This window comes from Oryzias latipes, chromosome 13, assembly GCF_053564925.1.
Source record: "Oryzias latipes strain Hd-rR chromosome 13, Olatipes_Hd-rR_3.1".
In the NCBI taxonomy this organism is placed as follows: domain Eukaryota; kingdom Metazoa; phylum Chordata; class Actinopteri; order Beloniformes; family Adrianichthyidae; genus Oryzias; species Oryzias latipes.
Genome location: NC_136249.1, coordinates 18,453,048 through 18,464,652, shown reverse-complemented (window position 1 = coordinate 18,464,652; position 11,605 = coordinate 18,453,048).

Below are 11,605 nucleotides of genomic sequence, written 5' to 3'. Positions count from 1 at the left end.
TAGGATGTTAATGTATGGATAAAGACACATGAAAGAAAACCTCACATTCCTAGTAATTATATTTGTATTATTTAAATGTGTTATTTGTCTTCTGTTCTGGTGTATTTTAGGAATTTGGTGATTTCAGTCTCTGTGAGGCGCATTTGGTTTCAGCCTTGATTGCTGATGTGGTTTCTAATTTAATATCTGTATTAATTTCTGATTGGGTTTCTGTTTATGTGCCTGGTTTGATTTCTGATTTGATTTCTGATTTGATTTCTTCAGCGATTTCTGATTTGGTTTCTCCTGTGGTCTCTGATTTGATTTCTAAATTGGTCTCTGATCTGGGTTCTGCTTTGGTTTCTGATTTGGTTTCTGGTTTTATTTGTAATTTGATTTCTGCTTTGGTTTCTGGTTTGGTTTCTGATTTGATTTCTTATTCAACAACACTGCAGTGACAAACAGCAGCTACTGTAAGGAAAGCCACGCCTCTACTCATACCAGCAAGACGCTTTGGTCTTGTTTTTTTAAACTGTCTTGTAAATTTGTGTTCATTTAACAACTGCACTGCAAAACTGTTGTAAAGTCAGCACAGATTTGGTTGCTGCTCATCTTTGTAGCTGTTTTCTTTTTCTCAGTTGGCTTACCAGTAATTTCCGGGGGGAAATGTTGCGACAATTGAATGCTGTTATGTAATAAACAATCTTTGAGGAAATATTTTTTAGACATTAATATTCCTGCAGAGGATCAGACATGTGTTACCCATGGTGTCAGAATTGTACAATTAGGAACTCAAACCATTGCGGAAAAATATCAACTGATTGAATCTGTGTTTGACAAAAAAGACAATTTTTTACTAAAAAGTGAAAGTGAAGAAGAGTGACTCCGGCAACCAGGACAGTTTTTTTACAGTCAGCCACGATTGTGCGGTTAATCTTTATTGTTAGTCGTAAATCAGACTTTGTTAAATGTCTGCAATAAAACACATAGGGTCACATGTCAATGAGAATGTAGTTCAGTTTATTCTTGTTTCCTCCGTGCTGTCATCATCAGATTTGTCTGTTTCTCAGAGTCAGAAACCAAAACCCTTAACACTCTTGTAATCCTGCGAATCTACCGGTATGGAACATAACCTCCTCGCTATTTTTCTCCTAACACATTTCTGTCGCCTCATTGCAACACAGACGCTACACCAGGAGTCCCATTACACTGAAGGCAGTTTGTCAGCAGCACCGGCTGCAGTGGATTAATAATACAAATAGAATAAATGGCTTTTTCCTGCACAGCATCAGGAGCTAATGATGCACAGTATAACCTCTGCTGACAAATCTTCTTCTTGACTTGGCACGTTTGAATTGAATTCTTTCAACCATGAAACATTTGGAAATAACTGTGGACTCCCTCCAGAACCTGCTCTACAAGCTGCTGCTGGTCTATGTTTTGCTGTAACAAAACAAAATCGTTATTTTGTCATGTGATGTTGTGATCATTTTATGAGTTTCAGATTTTGCACCTGTTTCTTCAGTTCTCCTTTTTAAACATCAGTGTTTATTGCAGGACTTCCATAGAAAATCCAGTTTACTGTTATAGACATGTTGGTATTTTCACCAACATTCCTTCCTGCACTTTCCACGATATTCTGTCTTAAAGAAATAAAAAACACTGATTTTATTTAGTGGTTGATGCCATTTCAGACACATAAATCTGTTCGACTGCCAAACCTTGACGTGTGCATCACATCTCCCAGTAAATAAAATAAAAAAGCTTATGATCACTTTCAGACACCTGGGGTAGTATGTCACCAAACATGACAGTAATCAAATCAGTCCCCAAGTGTAGTTGTCCAAATATTTGCAAATATAACATTTTTACCACAAAATGGAAGAGGAAATTAAAGAAAATAAAGCGTAGAACCCATAAATTCTAACCATGGCTAAAAACAAAAAACAAAAACTGATATACTGTCTGCACAAACTTAATTCAAAGCTCTTGATACATTTTGTTCAAACAAAAACTTTTACATGCTTCTGCTTGGTTTCAGTCCAACTCTAGCACAGTCCAAAGTCACTGTTTTTCACCTAAAAGTAAGCTCAGACAATTACTCGGCAGTTGCAGTCCAGTAAGATGGAGCCCTTAGGATCAGTTTGAAAGGTAGGGAATTTCCTCAACTTTATCTGCTTTGGTTTCCTTTGTACTCTGACTGGACCGTACCAGCTATAAACTGTCCCGGTTAACCAGCAGGTCATTTTTGGAGAGTACTGCCCACAAAAGGAACAGTTTGGAAATTTAAAGAGTTTGAGGAGTAAACTAAATGGGCTCCTCCTCTGACTGTCATTTATGCATCTATTCAATTCAATTCAATTTTATTTGTATAGCCCAAAATCACAACAACAGTCGTCTCTATGGGCTTTTAAGTAAAACATGAACTTAAAAGGATCACGAATACAAAGAGTTCAATAGGAAAATACTAAAATGAACTAACAAACTGACTAAGCTATATTGGCATCCCTGCCCTTAGACCCCCCTTCGCGGTAAGGAAAAACTCCCAAAAAAAACGGATTCCGGAAAAAACGAAGAAACCTCAGGGGTGCCCACATGAAGGAGGGATCCTCCCCCAGGACGGACAGGCGATTTACCAGAACTCTTAGAGAAGAATTAACTTATCTAAATCTACAACTACATATATAAAGTCCAGCAGACAAGCTTCATCCAGCCGTGGTTGTGGGGACAGTCAGGGGCGCGAGTTGAGCCGGAGACAGGAACCACAGCCAGGTGTAGGAGAAGAAGCAGAGACGAGGTACTCGGTCAGGTACAGAGCAGAGACGAGCCAGAGGCAGGATCCACAGCCAGGTGTAGGAGCGGGAGCAAAGGCGAGGTAGACGGTCAGCAACTGGATCACGGATGAGCCAACTGGAGTCTGGAAGCACTCCCACTCCCCAGGAGGGGAGAGGAAAAGAGGGACAATACATGAATCGCACTGTACCAAACAGAGGCATGGAGAACTAAATGATAAATGATAAATTATGATCTACATCTCCTCACTGCATAACAGCAACTTCTATATGATTTGGTCTTCCTAAGGTTCAGCCTCTGTCCTGATTCTCTCCATTTCCTTGGTTTGGTTTATGGTTTAATTACATTCACACTGCGGGAACTGCTCCAAAGCTCCTCTGGAGCCGAAGATGAGCATCTACAATGAAAAGCTGAAAGTGTTCCTCCATGCTCCTGGATGCTCCGGCATGGTCCAGCATGGTCCTGGATGCTCCGGCATGGTCCTACGTGTTCCTGCATCCCCTCATCACTGGTCAGATTAGGATCAGGTGATAAGCTGATTAAATAGATGTCGGCCTCCTGTCACAGACGGACTCGCAGCGGGAGGTCCAGTGAAGCAGAGCCAAGCCCGTTTTCAAAAAGCTGATTGATTCTGCTGCTGAGCTGAGTTGAGCCAAAGATATGACCAAAGATTTTTTTAATTTTGCTGTCAGGTTCCCCAAAAGCAGTTTTCCCTAGAAAATGAAGTGGACACATCTGTATGAGCTAATTCACTGAAAATTCATTGTATTTGGGACATTTTCCTAACGTTAGCGGTGTAACAATAATGGCAGGCAATATTGAAGCGGTTTGGAGACAGACACCAGCACGGACGAGGAAAACAAAGACGTACATGCATCTATTTTTCTGCACTGGATGCTTCAGAATGGAGAAGAGCAGGGAACTTGTGGCCCACCAAACAGCATCTATGTGACTCCTAGCTTTTTCCAAAATCATTTTTTTCCAATTCACAACAATTTGGATAAAGGAAAACTCAGAATTGCAATTTCGATCTTAGTTTTCTTTATATATGTCCTCTATCATCAGAAAAGGGCCACAAGAACATGTTAAAAACACCAAAAGGATCATTTTCGTCGGAGTGGGTCTTTAAGAAAAAAAAGAAGAACATGAACAGAAAAACAAATTGCGCAGGAAATCTAAAGAAAAACCTCATAAACTGAATCCAAGGCACATATTCTCACCCTAATTTGCATATTGTGTGTCTCTAAATGATCAACAGTAGTTTGAATTCGTTGAGATACAACATTATAAATAACACACAACAGGGGAGAGCATTGCTATTACCTTTCTTTATATCTTTCAGGTCTTTCATGATGTCACATCAACAAAAAAGTGTTTCCTGATACTTTGATTGTAATATCATTGGACTCCATAATAGAATATGGGGTTTTCATGAGAAATGATTTTTGCTCCCATATTTAAATGCAGTCCTTCCCTTCCTCTCGTGTCTGCACGGGTTCATCCTTTCTTCCTGTGTTCTTACATGAAGGCGCTGTCTCCTTTATCATGTTGAAGCAGCAAACTAATGAGGTTGAAAACTAATGAAGGATTTGTCATCATGACCAGTAGCCAGCAGAGGCACAGAGCATGGATGGAACCATTTGTCATAATTTCAAGTATTTCTGCTACTCCTCTTTCATTACTTTCTCCTAATTGACTTTGTTCTCTTCTGTGACTTTACTTCCTAGGTATTTTTCCTCACTATGTATTTTTGCTTTTTTATTTTAATGAAACCAGCATGAAAAAGTGGGATTTTGATCTAATGATAAAAAAAATGAAAACTTAATTCCAGTTGCTCGTCAAAGCATCTAAAATTAGACAAAAGGCCTGAGAGGAAGAAGCTGTCCCTTCTTGCAGAGAACACTTGTTCAGTCATAACTGAACTGCTGCTCCTCACAATTATACTAAGAAACCTGAGTCTTAACTAGTGATAAACAGGAAACTTTTCTAAAAACCTCATTTTTGGGACTGTGCGCTTAGGAAGAAATAATAAAACTGAAAATAAAAGCTTTGTCTTCTTAAGAGCTGCAGCTGAATACACTTCAGAAAGTGATAAAAATATTCTTCAGTTCCAGATCCAGTTGCATCCTAACTGGTTTGCTTTACTGATCTTAACATATTTGATTCAGTGATAAAAGGTTTGTAGCTGGGAGGCTCTGACTCAGAGTCAGATTTACAAACATACAAATCCAATGCATTTACCAACTACTGATTGTGTGTCAGACCTGTCTAGTGTTACCCGCCTTCACCCAACAGGGACAGTGACAGGTTCTGGCGACCTCGAAAGGGGCATAGCGTGTTAGGAAAATGGATGGATTGTGTTTCACATCTCATATCATTTGGCAGATACATAGGAAGAATGTAAAATGCATAGCAGTTCAATATGAGTCCTAAAAAACACAGATGAAGGCTACAAACAGACTATAAAATAGACACAGCACCAGTGCTCTCTGTGACACAAAATCCACACCATGATCTAACCTTTGCATGTAAACAACGTTTCTCCTTCAGGGCAAAAATCTCTGGCAGGGATTCCCTTTGACTGGTTCTATTCACAAATCTCGTGGACAGAAATCCCAGGCCCAGTCCAAGCCATAAGGGGGTCTGGTTTGGGGACCGCAGAATTACTTTTACAGACAAGGGGGTGAAGAAAACAGAGGAAGTGATGGAGAAGTTTGGTGTTTAGGACAGGAATGCACAGATGATGGGACTTTGATGAAAGAATAGAAATGTCAGTGGTGAAGACATTTTTCCACCAAAGATCTGAGCAGTGAATGTAGGAGCACACAAGTTTCACACATCCAAGGTTGCAGCAACCAAGAACGCTTTCCAATTTCCCATAAACTTCCTATAAGTATTGAGCTATTCTCAGAGGAGGGTGTGTCAAAGAGAATTCTGCACTGTTGTGCTTTGATAAATAAAGAAGCATTTCAGCAAGTAGTGCTGTCCAAGTGAACAGTGGTGAGAAGGACTGAGGACATTGCAAGAAATCTGGATCTTCAGCAGCAGCGTGAAGAATTTTTGACTTTTCTGCTCTGTTATCGACCAGAGCTTTGATGTATGTGACACAGTCCAGGCCCTACTGTTTGTTTATGGGACAAAAAACTTCGAAATTATGCAGGAGCCTTCAGCAATGACATCACTGAAATAGAACACATCTAACATGTAATTCATTTTTGAACATGAACTTTTATTAGATGTCAAGAACTTCTTTCACCTTTACATCAGTGTAAATTAGCTCCCTGGAAACTTCTTTCATATTTCCTCCTGACATTAAACTTTTCTGAGCAGCCAGCTGACCCATCTGTCTGCATTTATTATGTCTTTGTCTCTAAGGGGGACCTATCATTGATGACAGTCTAATTTACTGCTGCAGCAAAGTCAAGTGACTAAATGCTGATGCTGACAGACTCACAGCATCGTTACAGGAGGAGAAAGGGACTGACTGGTACTTCCCACTGACTTTTCAAAATGTTCTGCAATAAACTTTCCTGTAGAGACCCAAACATTATTACCCTCATCATGGACTTCCATCATTCAAGCAAGGATTTCAAAACAATTTGCCCATTTTGTCTCCAATGTGTAGAATCTACAAAGTGGCACAGACATCACAGATGTTGCACAACTGTGCATATTCATTGGAGGTGTTGAAGAGACCATCACAGCGGACTTTCCTGAGTTGGTTCCTATGATGGACACACCAACAGCTGATGACATAGACAGCTCTCTAGTTACTGCACTGGATTTGTCATCATGAGCAGGAGCCAATGTTGGAGTGAACCGGTCACGTGATGTCTGTCTGGTCACTGATGGCGCTCCATCAAAGGTCAGGAAAAAGGCAGCAGTTACCGTGAATTCAGGCAGCCAACCAGGAAAAGCTTCTTGGACATTTCATTGTGTTTTGCACAATGACAGTTTCAGGAGAGAAAGAGAGGTTAACTACAAATTCTTGTTATGTTCACAAATGTTTGCAAGTTTAATGTAGTTAATTTTTCATTGATTTGTACATTTGCATTTTAAGCAGGGTGTTTCGTTTTTTTCTGAAGCCCCTTTTGAGTTTATTGTCAGGATTGCTTCAGTGTCAGGTGTAAGATATTCCGTATGTATAACATTAAATAAACCAATTTTTTTTAAGTGAAACGTATTTTATTTGAGATCCATTGGTGTCTGTGAATGAATGTGTAATAATAAGTTATTAGGCAACTGTGTTGGTTGAGACATGTTTCCAACTGAGGAAAACAGAACAAAAACAAAGTTACAGATAACAAGCTGACCATAGATTATTTTGCTTTTATGTCACTGGTCCGGCCCACTTGAGATCAGAGGGGCTGAATGTGGCCCCTGAACCCAAAATGAGTTTGACACCCGTAGTGTAGATGATGAAGTTTGGAGGTTCATCCTCTGGGCTTGTAGACACCCAAATTCTTCCAAATATGTACACTGCAGTTTTTTTCTTTTTTGTTTTGTTTTTTTGGTTAATTTGTGGAAATATTTGTTTGACACAGATGAAACAACAGCTTCAACATACTATCTGTTTGGGAAGCTACTAAGTAAGACCATTAACAATTTCAGGAAGTAACATGACCTGACTTTAAACTCTAAAAACAGCAATCAGATTAATCAACCACAAGATAAGGATGCTACAGTTTTCAGATAAATTATTCTCCGCATCATAATGAAGTTTAATGTGGAGAGCAGCACTTCTGTGCCCCCCCCCCCCCCCCCCCCCCCCCCCCCCCACACACACACACACGCTCACACATCGTCATCTTCAACACTCTTTTTGTTCTCCTTTAAACCTTCTCTGGTCTGCTCAGGTTTCTTTTTTGAGCTGTGCTCCTGATCACACACATGGGGGCTAAAATGCTTTCAGGTGGAATCAATCAAAAAGGCAATCGTAATTTAGGCTTAGATACTTTTTGTACAATTACCAGTGTGACGCCTGTTGAGACAACCGTGTTGTGGTATTGGGCTATATAAATAAAATTGAATTGAATTTGATTCAGTACATAGAAGAATCAGACAGATGTTCTTTACCGAGGAACTAAATCTGCATTTAAAATTCTGGTTTTCCTTGCAGATTGTATGTTCCAAAAACTAAGAATATTCTGAGGGTTTGGGAGGGATCAAGCAGACAGTCAATTTATCTCTGTTTGCGTCATCGAAGGAGACTAAACAGATGCCAATGCCACAAAAAGCCTCAAATGAGTATGAGTAAGGGAAGTTGAACATTTCTGGGATTTACTTCTCAGTTTGAAGACATCTTCTCTTACCCTCGAAGTGTTCAGACTGCAAGACACAAGTATGCAGGACTAGCTGCAGCACCAGCTTCCAAGATTTCTGTTCTACATCACTCTCAGTACCAAGTGGGAAGACAGTAGAAATGCTGAAGCTTTGAAGGCTCAGTTATGGTTTATGGCTTTGAAGATTTTAAAACAGTGTGTACATTGGATGATTTGTGTTTATTAGTTGGTCTTTTAAATGTATGTATCTAAGGTAAAGGGGTAAAGGGGGTCTGTCTGTCCTAAGACCTTCATACTGGGGCCCAAAAACAACAAAAGTTCTGGTCTTTACAGAAGCTACACATTTATGGATGAAATGCACTGAATTCATTAATAAAACCTTCTAAATAAAAGTGAACATTTATAATGTCATGTAGAGGGTGAGTGTCAATCCTGAGAAACAGATGTTTTTGCTTCTTGGTGTGTCTGGAGTTTATGTCAACTCTCTAACAACGATGCTGATTTAAAATGAGGGTTCATATCAAGTGGAAAACATCGTTCAGAGTAAACTGTCCTGATTCATGGTATTTTAGCGCTTTACGATGGGTCAAGAACCATCATTTTATTGGCACTTAACTACAGAAAAAGAAGCTACAGGCTGATCCACAGAAGCACAAGAATTCTTAAGGCTTACTTTAGAAAATACAAAGTAAAACAAAGTTCATGTCCCCTGTTAGGAGGTAAAAAGGAATGTCTTTTCTCAAATCAGTGAATTTTGTTTAGTAAATGTAACGTTTGTGCTTAAGAGACCATCCATCCATTTTCTATACCTGCTATAGCCCTTTTGGGGTCACAGGGTTTCCTTTTCTGTCTCTTCATGTAACAATGATGATTGAAGGACAAAACTGCAGGTAGTATGTGAAACTTTCAGTTTTTTTCAGTGGTGATTGATGCAAATATAAGAGAGAAAGGGCTGGCAGGAAACAAACCAACAGATGTGGACTTCACGGTTAGGTGTGTGTTTGGGAGGGTTGGACCTGAAGAAACAAGGGGAATGTGCAGAAAACGCTCGTAAGGATCATGCTGGCGGTCAAGGAGGACGCCTTGGAGAACTGGTGCTTGATTGCTGCATGCTGCAGAGATCTGCTCCTTCCTGTTAGCATACGCATCACTTCCTCTCACCCTGCCCAGAGCTACTGCCTCGCCATCTCACAATCACTCTGACACCATTCCATCCCTTCTTATCTCTGCCTCTTCATCCTTTGGTTTTTTTGTCCTACCAGAACTCTTCATCATTGTCACATTGGTCTTTCACCGCCTCCTGATTCCTTCTTACTCTTCAGACTTCCTGGTTTCTTTTTTTCTTTTTCTTTACTCCTTTGCACTTTTTCCCTGTATTCTATCACAGTTTTCCTTTTTCTCCAAAACTTTCTAGATATTTCTCTGCTCGGGCTCTTAACTATAAACATGACAGCCAGTTCATCATCCTTCATCAGGCATTGCTTTGTCTCACCCTCCGAATTTTCTCTCCTCTTTAAAGCTTCCAACTCCTCCCTGACCTCCTTCTTTCTCTACATATCTGCTCTGTATTCAGTCCTTTCTCCTCCTTCTAGTCTTCCTCCCCCCTTTTCCTCCTCCTCCTCCTCAGCTGCTCTCCCTGAAGACAGAGCAGAGGCAGCCAGGCAGAACAGCCAGCATGTTCCCATGTTCTCTGCAGCAGTCTTCTCCAACCTCCCTTTTTCTTCTCCATCAATGCTTTTTACTCACATTCATCATCTTATCACCTCTTATCAGGTTTATCAGCATTTAGGATACAAAATTCCTAACTTTGGTAGCATTTTGCTTGTTTTCCTTTTTTTTCTCTTCTTGTTGAGGAGAAGGTACGGATCATCACAATGTTCTTCTACTGTTGTTCCTTTCAGATGTTCCTGAGGGCCGTGCTCTTCTCTATCTTCATCAGTATTTCTCCTTTCTTTGTTTTATTACCTTAAAGGTTTCTGCCCTTTTTCCTTTATCATCCAGTTTATAATCCCTCAATAATCCCTTCTTGATTCTGCAGCAGCTTTTTCTTTGCATTTCATTTTGTTCTAAACTTCCAGGCCCACAGCTCTGACACATCACGTGCAGCTTCATATTTGGAGATGAAAGCACTGAGGATTCCTGCTGAAGCTGTCAGGCAGATGCAGTCAAAACTGGTGGTTCTGGGTATTCAATCTAGTTGATGAGATCAGAGCAACAAGAGATTTATTTTATTCTAAACATTGAAGCTGTTGAAGGAAAAATGAACGCAGCGACTAATGTTTTGGCAGCAACTAATGTTTTGGAAATAATTGGTGGTGAAAGCTCTGAAGTGTATTTTAAAACAGGCTTCCGGACTTTTGTTTTATCTTCTCTGGGTTGCCTTGCAGAGATACACACTGTCATCTGCTCCAGAGTGTAAAACGGCTCCGAGGCTAAATATGATTGTTTGATTTTCAAATCTAGTAAATGTCAAGCAAAAGTGTTATCTTTTCTGCTGTTGCTTCATTAATAGAAAAGCCTGAAAGCACAGTGAAGATTGGCTTTAGACTCTTAGAAAGGCCAGTTTGTTCGAATTTAAACACATTTAGAATCTGTTTGAGATTGTTGTCTGGGTGGGTTGGGGCTTTTTTGGATCAACTTTGAATAATTGATTGGATTGAAAGCCTCTTAATTTTGGAGTTTATATTAACTATTAGTTTGACTATTAATCGTAGTCAATACTGATGTTCTAAACCAGAGTTTAAAAAACTGTTTTCCTACACATGTTCGTCTGTTTGGTCCATCAACAAGCCGAAGAGCTCCAGTGCAATTGTTGAAAGGATATGTACCTGACTGGACAGAGGTTTCTTTATGATAACAAAGGGAAATCTAATTCAGAGAGACTTATTGTCACAAGAACAGGCAGACGGCTGGATCCAATGGCAGCATTTCATGCAGGAAGTAGAATGGATGTGTGTTTCAGGAAGTGACAGGGAGCGTCCAGCCATCTGTTGGCAGACTAATCCTGGCTGTGCTGAGAGACATTACCAGCTGGCTTATCACCGTGGCAACAACCCTTCAATCCCAGTTGATCGCAGCCACCATGTGACCCATCTGAGAAGGTTGGATGTCTTTTGGACACACACACACAGGTCCAGAAAGTGGCGCAAACCTGCCTGCGGTGCTTTTGTGAACGAGCACATTGCATTGTGCGCACGTGTCCTGAACCCCCAGCAGGAGGGCAGGTTGTGAAAAACAGACACATGCAGAGGCGGCATTCTACCCCCCACCCCCCACCCCATCAGTGATGAGAGCTTAATCCTGCTGAAACATTTCAGAATCACCTATTGAGGTCAGAAATGTCATTTTACTAACCAGCTGCGCTGCAAACCTCACTCTGAAAAACTGCTGTGCATCTGCTAAATATAGAACTGTATCAGTGCACCACCTGTGCGCCACCGCTTCTGAGTGTTTCAGCTTCAACCCTGTCACTCCATCACAGACACACATTCAATTCATCAACCACACAAATGCAGGAACTGAATTGTAGGTCAGAAATCAGCAGGTGAAGG